General features: G+C 29.0%; 1 long non-coding RNA gene across 1 annotated transcript; it reads left to right on the forward strand.

The window, feature by feature from the left end:
* Positions 1-4,971: 4,971 nt before the first annotated feature.
* On the forward strand, positions 4,972-5,998 carry LOC139907350 (uncharacterized). The gene is made up of 3 exons (XR_011783896.1): positions 4,972-5,109; positions 5,162-5,301; positions 5,365-5,998. It is a non-coding gene; the product is annotated as an uncharacterized lncRNA (long non-coding RNA).
* The last annotated feature ends 4,183 nt before the right edge of the window (positions 5,999-10,181 follow it).

Below are 10,181 nucleotides of genomic sequence, written 5' to 3' on the forward strand. Positions count from 1 at the left end.
AAATTAAATCGTCCCGAATTTAGAAAAAAAACCAAAAACACCCGAACGGTATTGATCTGAAACTGGAACCAATGTGATACCGTGAGTTTTAAAAAATGGCCAGTATATGCCACTGACCATTGAATTTGAGGCACAAATATGTGTACAACTTTTATCAGGATGGATGTTCTGCTTTCTTGTATATTAATATATAGCGTTTTATTTAAGGAAGACAAGGCATCTGTTTAAAAAAAAAAGATTCTTATTTTATTAAGTTCATTTTGTTTATTATCAAAGAGAATTGCTGGACAATCATTTGTTTTCCATGTGTTCATGTCACTCAAAAATATGTAGCCAATTGCATTTCAGGATTAAATAGTTAAAAAATTACCTTGAAAAACATTTTTAAAACTTCCCGAACCTATCCTTGAGGTGTCCTTTATTTATTTTTTATTTTTCACTACTCATTGGCCTTCCAGATAAGTATATAATAAATAACTGAAGACCAAAGGTTAATAGAAATAAAAGGTTAGACTATCACTAGATTTTTTGATTTTGATGTATCGTACCGACTGCTGGACAAGACAGGCAGATTGCTTTAGTGAATATTTCTTTGGCAATATAATTATTTTTTCGTGCAACTTAATATTTTAACTTTCAGCACCGTCTCCTTTATTTAATTTACTATTTGAGACATTAGTAGTTTTAATATAATCGCATAATTAATTGTTTAATTTACCAGATCCATTCTAAAGGTAAATGTTGTATTGTTAATATATGTTTTATTTTTAAATAATAAACAGATACAAATTTAAAAGTTATATTATGATAGTTTAATATCAAAATTATTGAAACTTTATCATGGATTCATCAATTATCTTTGTTATACATATATTATCAAAATATCCTAAATTTAGAAAGATTTTCTTCTCTTATTTTTTTACTTTCTAAAAAATTGATTTACGTCAACATTAGTCATTGGTGAGATCATTAGGATTTTTGTTAGAAGAAGTCATTTCATCATGAACACCATTGTTTATATGTCCAACTTTTTGCAGAAATAGAAGATTAGAATATTACAATTTGTTGCCAAAGTTTTATTTCTACTCTGTTTCAAGATTCAAGCCTCCATTTAGGGCATAATTTACCCTTCTTCTAATTGGCTGTTGTCAGCATGTGTCTGCCTCACCAAATCCTATAATGTAAGCATAACCCAGATTGCATCATATACATAGTTTTACTTACAAAAAGAAAGCCGAATGAAAGTAGTTTTTTGCAAGCGGGATTTCTCCCCATAAACATCATCAAAGAACCACGAACGCTGTTGCATAATCTAAATAGAATTCGAATTTTATACATATTTATTTCATATCAGTTTAAAAATGGAACAATTTTTGCATAAAAAAACAACCGCTCAAAGTGAGCAATTTTTTGAGGGATTGAGCAAACACTCACAAATCTTAGGTCTACTAATGACATTATTTTAATGCGGATCAATCTTTCTTTTGCAAGTATAATGTAAAATAAAAATAATGAATGAGACTTCAGATGAGTTTTGAAAAACTAGAGTCTAGACTAGAGTACTGCCCGTTCATGACGTCATATTATTTAAAAAAATCTTAAGCTATTATTATTACTCTAAAAGATCCATAAGGTTTTAACATCCGCACTAGGTAATTTTCTCTTAAATTATTTTAACTCAGCACATTTTACCTTAAAACATTTCGCCTTGGGACAATTTTGCACCAAGGATTTTGTCAATATTGAAATTTGTTGTTCCCTTGGAGTTTCTTAAATCAAAATAGGCAATATTTATAACATTTAAATAACTTAAATGTTATTTTTCTCTTGGAAATATGATAGCTTCATACCTCCAAAATGTCCATGTATACACTAACAAAATCTTACTATGTAAAGAATTGTAATTAGATATTTAGAATAAAATAGGTAATAAAATTAGTATAATAAGAAATACAAAAATTAATAAACACGGCAACAATTCGAATAGAAATATTGCTAATCACTTATCCGTTAGTACTTAGCATTAGACATGATGGAATATACATACTAGAAAAGACTCATGAATTGAGGAACAATGCATATATGAGGTAATATTTAAATTCCAAGATTAACAACGTATAAAATTTTTTTTTTTTTTAATTTATTAAGGGAAAATAGTTTAAGGAAAAATTACCGGAAACCGAGAACCCGTCCAGGGTGCGGAAGGGAAATTTGTCAGCTCAGTAAAACAATTTTTTTGTGTCATCTTTTTTAACCAGGAATAACTCATTTACAAGTCTTCTAAATTCGCAAGAAACATACATTTAAAATGCTATATTCCAATGTTTATCAAATTTTGGTAAAGTAATATTTCTAATTATTCATCAAATGTAGAATAATTGAATGATTTTCCTTATCAGGGGCGTCCGAAGGATTATATTTTGGGTCTTTAATATTAAAAAAATATATATCATTAGGAAAAGTGATAAATTTAGTGCATTCCATAAGACGAATAAGGAAAGATAATTACACTCCTCCATCGTCAGATGTAGGTGTGGATTTGAAACACCAGCCAAACTTAGAGTTACAAACTTAGGAGAATCAATTTTACTGTTTGATTCTGGATCAATGGATGAAAATATAATAATTATTTATTGAACTAAAAAGAGTGTAGAAATAATGAGCAGATACCCTCATTGATTTGTAAATTTAACTTTTAAAATTAGTCCTATTATATTTATCAATTATTAACGATAAACATAATTGTCATAAATACAGTAATTCCATGTATATATGCACTTCTTTCAAACAAAAGTCGTGAGACATACAGTAGATTTTAGGATGGATTAATGGGGAACACATATGGAGTTACATTTAATCCCATCAGTGTATTAGCTGATTTTGAAGTAAACACTATATCTACAACTAAGGATGATTTACCTTTGACTAAAGTTGTTGGATGTTTTTTTCCTTTGGGTCAGTCGTTCTGGGGGCAAGTTCAAGAGTCAGGGCTACGACAAATTTATGTCGAAAACGAGGATAAACTAACTAAAATAAAGAGTTTTATTGCGTTACCTTTCCTACCTCCTGATATAATTATAAATACTTTTGAGATCCTGACAAAGACATTTCCTGAGGATCTCAGAGTCATTGCCGATTATTTTGAAGATAATTAAATCGGTTGATATATGGGAAGAACAAGAATAGAGCCAAGATATTGACCAGGTTTATGGAATATGAATAAAAGAACGGAAGAAGGTTTACCTTGAACAAATAACTCCTTAAAGTCTTTGCATATGGCTTTCCAGTCTTCCATGCTGAGCCAGAACCCTTCTCTTTGGAAGCTTCTCTATACCATCATAAAGAAAATTGGCTTATAAGAAGTTGTCTTACAACAAATTATTTGTTAGGATCAGTTCCTTTGACCCCCCACTAAAAAAAATATATTTATAAAGATAAATGATAAACTAAATGATTTAATTCAAAATATAAATAATATACTTATTCTTGATTTTTTATATAAATATTAATAAATATTTAATTTTAAAATTGATTTTGTTCCAACTTATTTTGATATATAATACCACAAAAACAAAGAAACCAAACCCTAGTTGATATAAAATTCAACAGGAATGTGTCAAACTGAAGCAACTATGTTGGTAAGTGTGAGTATCATCGGGCCCAGCACTTCTACTGTACAACCTGTGGGCTGGGGTGTATTTTGGGATGCTAGAAAGTTACCCTGATGTTCAGGGAAGCGGCAGCGGATAAATTCAACTTACTTCAAGGTCCAGAGGTTCATCGTTACAACATGTAGGGCAAAGTGAATTATAGCATGTTGGAAGGGTTCCTTGGTGCTTAGAAACGCGACAGCTGTGGATTTTAAACTTCCTCAGGGCCCAGCGCTTCAACTGTGCAACCTGTGGCCGGGCTGTATTTTGGGATGTTAAAAGGGTACCTTGATGCTTAGAGAAGTGGTGCCGAATAAATTCAAATTACCTCAGGGCCCAGCAGTTCACCTATACAACTTGTGGGTTAGGGTGTATTATAGATTGGAAGAGTTACTTGGTGTTTTGAAACGCGGCTGCGGTGGAGTTTAAACTGCCTCGGGGCCCATCACTTCAACTGTACAACCTGTGGGCTGCGTTTATTTTGGGATATTAGAGGGTACCTTGATGTTCGGGGAAGTGGGACCAGATAGACTTGACTTACCTCGGGGTCCATCAGTTCTTCCACACAACCTATAGGCCAGGGTGTATTATAGATTAGAAGGGGTCCATCCAGGCACGTTTCTTCATCATGTAATAGTTTTATCGTCCGAATAAAATAGAAATTGCAACGAAATTGTTCACGATGATATTGTCTTACAACGAAATTACTCAAAATGATATTGCTTCACGATGATATTACCCGTGACGTTTTTGTCTCACAATAATAATTAAGGGTGATAATTTTGGTAAGAATAGAAAAGCGTGCGAGGAGAAGAGAAGAAATACTTATGGCATCATTGATTAAATAATATACATCTTCTTCTATCAATCAAGAACGTTACCATTCCCGCCTTTATTATTCAATATTAAAATAATATTAGATGCTGAAAGTCGATAGAGAACTAAATAAAATTCCTAAAATAACGTATCCTTCTGTCTGGATTTCTGGAAATGGAGGCCCAGAAATTTGGAAAATACTTACCGGATGAGAAACAGATGGCTTGTCGGATTTATCGATATAAATGTGCCTTTAGTCCCCTGTTTAGAATAACACGCCACTCATTATCCTCATCTCATATCAAGAGCATGGATATTCATCTAAAAAATCAAGTTTATGATGAATACATATAGTCAAACTTTAACTCTGATCTCACAAAGATGCAGATTGTATGTAATATAACCTTATCCATGGCTAATCATCTATGTTCAAAATATTTATGGAAAAATACTCGGGTAAACCTATCCCTTCCCGAGGAACCATTATGAAATTAATGGAGGATGTTGGTACTGATGTCATTTATAGAAATACATATAAAAATGTTTTGAGTCATCCACACCAAATGACGGTCAAGTTACCAGTAAAAAGTATAAAATATTTACTAATTTCGAAATGGAGCTCTGAATTTTGTACTATCTAACAGTAAGTATTCAATTTTTTTTAAATCTAACCATAAAATAGAATTCTATTTTAGATAAACATATCAAGAATTATGATACACAACTCATTGAATAGCAAAAACAACTGCTTAAATGGTCACAACAACGGGGGTAATAGCTTTGGATGGTTCACAACTAGTTTGTCTGAGACTAGTTTCTTCACTTAAAGACTTGGGTATGATCATTAGGTTTTCCAATATTACATAGTCAATAAATATTACTTTTTTTATCACATAAGGCTTAGCTATGGTTGATAGGCTCCAAGAAATGGTGTTCAGAAAACTCATAAAAGGCAAAAACAACTGCTTAAATGGTCACAACAACGAGGGTAGTTACATTGGGTGTAGCATTAAAATTAGCAATTGTGTATATCCTTCATGATAATAGTATGTTGTTATATAAGCATAAATAACGGGGAAAATATCTTTTTGATGCTCTAAATAAGGAGTAATATCGCCAGACATTACTACATAATTAGCTTTTGCTCTAAATCTTTAAGATGGATTTATTTGTAACATGTTTTTATTAGTATATTTATTGTCTAATTTTATGATTTTGACATTTACTTTATTATTAATAATTAGTTAGATTTCATGGGTAGAGATATATCTATCCTGTGCACAATTGTATATAGCAACTTCCACATGAAGAAGAGGGGTGATTATCTTTTTGATTAAACTCCACGTCTCGCTTGTGTTTTGCAACCTAAAGTTATGACATATTTAACTGGATTCCGATGTCAGAACAAGAAAATATTATTTGGATCAATCTATTATTTCAATATTCTGTATTTATAATTTATTGTTATTAGTTATATGATTCCAATTGCTTAATTTTGTATATTTAACATAAATGTATGATGGTATATTTTTTAGTATGTAGATTATATTTCATTAAAACATTCTCTTTTAAACTTAAAACTTCAAATATATTTCTAAATACTCTACTTTGTCGTTTCATTAGCTATTATTCTGAGAATAAGGTTAATAATGAATTACAATTTCATGGAGTGTGACGTTTTCAAATCTACTGTAACGGATAAAAAACGTCGAAGTCAATTATACGTAGTATATCTTCATTAAACATTTTGTTAATAAATACTTTCGTTATACCCTCAAAAATCATAATAAAGCAGGCAGATGAGAATCACATCAGTATTTTAAACAATGATACCATATGTCTTCCCCCCTTCTCCTTGCACGCGTTTTTCTCTACAATATTATTAACTTTACACAACGATATTACCCAAACTTTTTTGTCCGCAACCTTTTAACACAATCATTTTACAGTGAACCAAAAATATTATCTAATCTGGTTAAGAATATTCTGTAACTAATCATGGACTACTTAACAACTGGATATACACAAGTCACTCAACCTCATTATTAGAACTCTTAAAATAAATTATATAAATAATTCATATATTAAATAACAATTGTAGAAGAGAAGAATTAATTCTTGTTTAAAAGTAATTAATTATGAATGTGGAGATAGGGACTTATCCGATCGTCCATTGAAAACCCTCATTTGTGATTGAAGTAATCAATCATGATTTGCGGATCGTCTGATGGGAGATTTTATCGGGAATTTTAATTTTATGGTTGTGAAACTTTTAAGAGTCCTTCTCAAGCTATGATCAAATATGATTCAATTCTGTCGAAGAAATAGCGATTTTTTTTATACAAGATTTCCTTTTATTCCTTTCAGATCTAACTTTTAATTGCAGATTGCCTTTATTAGTGAGAATCTCTTATTTAACCCCGTTGGAGCAATATATTTTTTGAAGGAATATCCATAATATAGTTATGAGAGGGTCAGATCCTTCGTAGTTCATCATATTTTCCTTGTATTGTAGAAGAACCTCTCTTGATGAACCTGTTTTCATCTATAGATGACTTCACAAAAAATTAATTCTTGTCTCACCTCTTGTGTTTGGATTTGATCTCCCTTTTTAATTCAGGAAAAGTGTTGAAAATCGTTATTACCACCACTATTCAAACTCAAGACACGGCACATAATGATCTTGGTATACTTCCGGATATTTATGTATTACATTATATTTTGATATGAATGCTAAGAATCTTCTATTGGTATAAATCATGATTACATTTATCTGTAGATGCAGAGTAATTCACCTATAAAGTAACAAATAAACTTAGTTGCTTGTTCAGTTTCTATAATTATTATTTTTATTTGAAAATCCTATCATGTATTGCTCGGAAATAAAGCATATTTTTTTTATAAGAAATTGATTGAGCTAGATCGGAGAGGGCTTGATTAGAGCTGTTTATTCTAATAATTGCATCAGGTTCGGTAACGTCTTCATTCTTAGTCATCAAAACAACGAGTAAATTTAAAATTTTGCTAGATGTATTTATTCACTTTGCAACACCCAATGACTTATTTTATTGATTAAAATCTTATTTGCAGGATTCCACATTCGATATTTTAAATATCTTTGAATAATTAGACTAAATCCAATAACCGGACAACCTAAAATGAATTAAAACTAATTATTAATCATTAACTAAATAAAAATATAGTTATTAAATCAAAATAATAATGAACTATCTTCTCAAAGAGAGAGTTAACATTTCATTAATTTCGTGTGTTGTGTAAAATACCTTCATTTGATTTTGTTATGTACAGAAATTAAACTTCATCTTCCATTCAATCTATTTTTATTTTTGTAGGTACACAATTGATATCTAATTTTTACGCGTCTCCACATTATACAGGTCCTTTGTTTAATTATCATTTTTGTTTTTAAGCATAACGATGGTTAGCACTTTTTCTTAAGATGTGTTCTTTAAGCTCTTTATTTTTTCCTTAAGTTTCCATTTCAAAATCTTCATGTTTAAAATGAAGAGAAACACATCTAGTGTGGCAACTAGGAATCACACAATTTGAATGCATATTTCACGTATAGGAAGAATAATCTATTTCTATGAAAAAATAGTATTTATCTATAAGTAATTGAAGATAAAAGAATAAGTTAATATAACTCATTGAATCAAAACCGAAATACTTTTAATAGAGAGGTTGCGTGATTTTAAACGCGAATAGTTTAACCAGATGTTTAGTAATCCATTCTCTAATAAGAATCCTTATTATTATCTTAAATTGCAGGGCACAACCAGCAAGGGCCTGCGGACGGAGGCATTATCTAGGCAGATTTTCACTTTTTCTATTTTGAGCCCATTATAACATTGAATGTTGCATAGCTTGGCTTTCTCAAAGGCCACTATTTACATTGATTTTTATGCAACGTGTACAATTAGGCTGCCCCGTCTACTCAGAATTTTTAGAGTTTAAGGAATTTTTGCTTTTTACTTGAAAATTTAAAATATAAATTTTTTTTTTTTGCATTGTATTAATTTTTTTTGGCAACAGCCGTGATCTTTTAAAACTATTTCCAAAAAATTAAATTTTTTCAAAAAAAATAAGGATTTTTGAAATTTATTTCCAAAAAAATTTATATTTGAAATTTTTTTCACAACAAATTAATTTTTTGTGAATAACTGCGGATCTTTGAAATTTTTTAGAAAAAATTTAATTTTTTCTGAATGGCTAAAGATTTTTGATTTTTTTTCCAAAAAATTTAATATTTGCAATTTAATTTCTGAAATTAATTTCCAAAAATTTAATTTTTCCCAAACAGCTTCATGTTTTTGAAATATTTTTCCCAAAAATTACACTTTTTATAAAAGCTCTGGATTTTTGAATTTTTTTGGATAAAAAAATAATTTTGTCTGAATAACTGCGTATAATTGAAATTTTTTTACGAATTTTTAATATTTTAAGGGTAATCATGATTTTACTAATCCTCATCCCCCCCCAAAAAAAAAAAAAAAAAATGTATATATATAAAATAAAATATATTAAAATTCGATACCATTATAAGATGTGAAGCTTCATAGAGTGGCTTTCTCACAGGCAACCCTATGTAGTAGTTCGTTGATTTTTGTGCAACGTGTAATATTAGGCTGCTCCGTCAACTTGGAATTTTTTTAGTTTAAAGAATTTTTGCTTTTTCCTTAAAAATTTAATATTTGAAAGTTTTTTTCAAAAAATTTAAAATTTGTGTTAACAGTTTTGGATCTTTGAAATTTTTTAAGAAAGAAAAACTATGGATTTTTGAAATATTTTTTCCAAAAAATTAATTTTTTGTAAATAAATGAGAATATTTGATATTTTTTGCAAAAAAATTAATATCCGAAATTTTTTCCTAAAAATGTACTACTTGAAATGTTTTTCCAAAAATTGAATATTTGTAATTTTTTGTGAATAGTTTTGGATTTTTGAATTCTTTTGTAAACAGTCGTGGATTTTTAAATATTTTATTTTTTGAGTGGATTCATGATTTTATCAAGCCCCTCCCACAACAAAAAAAAAATATATATATATTACATTTCGAGCCCAATATAAGACGTGAAGCTTCATAGAGTGGCTTTCTCTCAGGCGACCCTATGTACTAGTTCGTTTATTTTCGTGCAACGTGTACTATTAGGCTGCTCCATCTACTCTGAAATTTTTCGAGTTTAAGGAATTTTTGCTTTATTATTAAAAATTTAATAATTGAAATTTTTTTCGAAAAATTAATTTTTTGTAAAGAACTGTTGTTCTTTGTAATTTATTAAGAAAGAAAAGCTATGGATTTTTGAAAATAATTATGAGAGAAGAACTATGGGTTTTTGAAATTTTTTTCCAAAAAATTTAATATTTGAAATGTTTATTTTATTATTTGTAAATAACTATAGATTTTTGATTTTTGATTTTTTTTTTTCAAAAAATTTAATATTTGCAATTTAATTTTTGATATTTATTTCCAAAAAATAAAAAATAAACTGTATATTTTTGAAATTAAATTTGTCTGAGAAATAAATAAAGTTAATTTTTTTGGCAAAAAATTTAAGTTTTTCTAAATAACTGTGTATTTTGAAAAAAAAGTTCCAAAACAATTCAATTTTTTTAAAAACTCAGCATTCGAAATTTTTTTATTATATATTTGAGTTTAAAAAAAAATTGTAATTTTGTATGAATAACTGCGTATAT

Source organism: Lepeophtheirus salmonis, chromosome Z (genome assembly GCF_016086655.4).
Source record: "Lepeophtheirus salmonis chromosome Z, UVic_Lsal_1.4, whole genome shotgun sequence".
NCBI lineage: Eukaryota > Metazoa > Arthropoda > Copepoda > Siphonostomatoida > Caligidae > Lepeophtheirus > Lepeophtheirus salmonis.